Below are 2,919 nucleotides of genomic sequence, written 5' to 3'. Positions count from 1 at the left end.
CTAGTTGTCTGCCCAGGCCACGTCAGATCCGACGTGGCAAAATTACGACCAATTCAAAAGGTCAAAAATTAGAATCGGCCCGGTCCAATTGGGTGTTTATATGGGCCGAGCCCATTAATTCAGCCAATTTAGTGTATTTTTTCTGTCAATTTTTGTTAGCTTCATGGGCCAAGCCCTACTATTCAGCCCATCAACTTCTATGCACGTTTGGCCTTTCAATAATATAGGTACTATTTTGTGCAGCCCATTTTCTTGTTTACATTCAGCCTTTTTATACAGTCAAATAATGATTCAATCTTGGAGTTGGTCCAGTATACTTTTCAGCCCATTCACATATATGTAGCCCATATTCATACAAATGATTCTCCTTTTCAATAAATTTTGCAAATAATTTCATAATTCATCACTAAATATGTTTACATCACAGGCCATAAAGCCCTACAAAATAGTATCACATGTTCCTATACAAAACTATCAAATCATACGTACAACAAAACAGAATACAAAAAATTTAGTTCAACAAAAATAAATTTTCTTCCTCTTTCATCTTCCAGAACACAACACCTGTCATTGAAAGGATCGACCATTAGAAGCATATAGAATACAAGGGAAACAATCAAAATAAAGAAATGAAAAGCACACACAATGAAAATTACGACAACATCAATATTTTTTATATTGCCATACAAACAGAAATGTAATATGATTTCTTAGGACATATGGCATTATCAACAAGACAGCAAAATTTAGAGTGCCAGCCACGGAAGAAGGCAAAGCATATTTTACAGTGCGAGCTCAGGATGCCACCATGCAAACTAAACGGAGGGCAAGAGAGCAGGACGCAACTCTACCTGGAAATGCTGCTAGCCAGCGACAGAAGTAAGTTGGTCGGAGCCAAAGAGGGGACTGCCAAAGAAGCCAAGCATGCCGACGAGGATGAGGTAACCGGTTATCGTCTCCTGGTTCTCCTTGATCTTACCCTCGAAGTTCTTCCGCTCCAGGTTGTCCTGCTGCAGCTCGTCCTACACCGCCTAGAAACAAACAATTCAGATGAACAACTGCATAGATCATACCTTGTTTGCTTATCTAGACCAGACACTACTACTATTTGTTAATGTAGCAAATGTAAAAACAATGTAAATGGTGAACAACACTTGAGAATATATCAACAGATTAAGAGCATATTGTTTAGCATCACACAGATAGTAGCACAATGCTACATGCAACTATTAGGATAAAGTAGAGCTTCTACATTACATAGTCAGATATGAAAGACCAAGCAAACTGTTCCGAAAAAGACAAGTTACAGAGCAATCACTTAACAAGTAGTACCAACATGAGTAAATCACATAAAGAAGTGCAATCTAATATCACAGCTGCCAAAACACCATATCAAGATTCTGTACAGACCGAAAAAGAGCATGCGCTGCAGGACATATAAATATACCATGAGAATTATTTCTACAAGTAAAATGCATATAAATATTACAAACATGCCACTGGGTACTAATCAGCCAGAGTAGTGTCATGGCTACCCGAGTTATCACCTAAACATAGCCTCGAAGAGGATGGCCAATGTTGCCTGCACTAGAGTCACCATGTTGCATGTAATTCCATCAAGACAAATACAATCAGCATCAGGATCAGAGGTTCAGAGCAAGAATAGTGAAGGCATTTATGCTATAAACGACAAGGAGATGATGCCAACTCTAATGAAGTAGGCATAGAGTAACAAAACAACTCCATTACACTTAAGCTGCTGCTACCTGCATACACTAAATGGAACCAGAAGTATGTCGACTACTAGACAGCCATGAATGATGCCCAGGAGTATTGATTTGGAAACAACCAATCCTCCAATACTGATAAATTTTGGAGTATTAATTCGAAGATGACCTATACTACAGTACAGTGCAGTGCATAAGAAGGAATGAATCCATTTTCACAATCTGAGGAAGAATAAGAAGGAACCAAGCATATGAAGGAGTATTCAGTTTACTCATGTTGCTGCTACAGTACAGTACTACTGCTATAGTACAGTGCTCCAAGAATAATATGAAATGTGGACTAATCGGAATAATCTGGTCTAATGTAGACAAATGTGGACTACCCTACTCCAACATGCTACTCTAACTATCAAAACTACACCAAATTAATTGGGAACATCACTGATCCTCACTGTCAAACTACTCCACCAAAGACAAGTACTGGCATGCTTTGTTGTAACTAGATTCACTATTTAGTCACAGGAAATACAACACAGTTCAAGAAATACTCCACCAAAGACAAATCGTACACTAAACTACTACAAGAAACTACTACTACAACAACTACTGCAAGACAGAAGAGATAAGAAGAGGGAACTACTGCTTGCAAGTCCCAATTTAACAGCAGTAATCATCAATTTAGTTAATCGAAGATGCTACTCTAACTACTCCATTTTGCAAGATGCTACTGTAACTATCAGTACTGGAGTAATCGAATGTGTTGCAAGATGCTACTCTAACCAGATGCTCCAAGTTGATACTCCAAGATACTACAAGCAAGTTCATCCCACAAGAAGAGAATTCAGACAAGAATCTGTTCCACACACACTGTTCATTCAAGCAAGCTGAACATAGGTCTTTCCATGGAGGAGAGAGCATAGACTCGATCACCGGCCTTGTGCCAAATCCCCCATGCCTTCCTATGGGGCCTTCACAACAATGACCTGCAAGCAGAACACACTAAAAACGAAGATAAAATACAGCACAATAATCAAGGAAGAAATCTCAGAACAAACAATTGTTCCATTTCCTTTTAATATACGACTGATCTTAGAGTAACATGATCATCGAAAATAGAAATTTGATGAGAGTAAACTTGTGACCACACATATAGTTCAATCAATAAACAAGAAAGATGATTACCTGAGCACGG

The 2,919-nt window shown here is 38.5% G+C and overlaps 1 long non-coding RNA gene across 1 annotated transcript; it reads right to left on the bottom strand.

Annotated features, from left to right (window-relative positions):
- Window positions 1–349: 349 nt before the first annotated feature.
- On the bottom strand, window positions 350–1,084 carry LOC119336379. The gene is made up of 2 exons (XR_005162434.1): window positions 852–1,084; window positions 350–564 (listed from the first exon to the last, which is right to left on the bottom strand). It is a non-coding gene; the product is annotated as an uncharacterized LOC119336379 (long non-coding RNA).
- Between the last annotated feature and the right edge of the window lie 1,835 nt (window positions 1,085–2,919).

Source organism: Triticum dicoccoides, chromosome 7B, assembly GCF_002162155.2.
Source record: "Triticum dicoccoides isolate Atlit2015 ecotype Zavitan chromosome 7B, WEW_v2.0, whole genome shotgun sequence".
Lineage (NCBI taxonomy): Eukaryota > Viridiplantae > Streptophyta > Magnoliopsida > Poales > Poaceae > Triticum > Triticum dicoccoides.
Note: the sequence above shows the minus strand (reverse complement) of the source record. Positions and strands in the feature narration are given on the sequence as shown.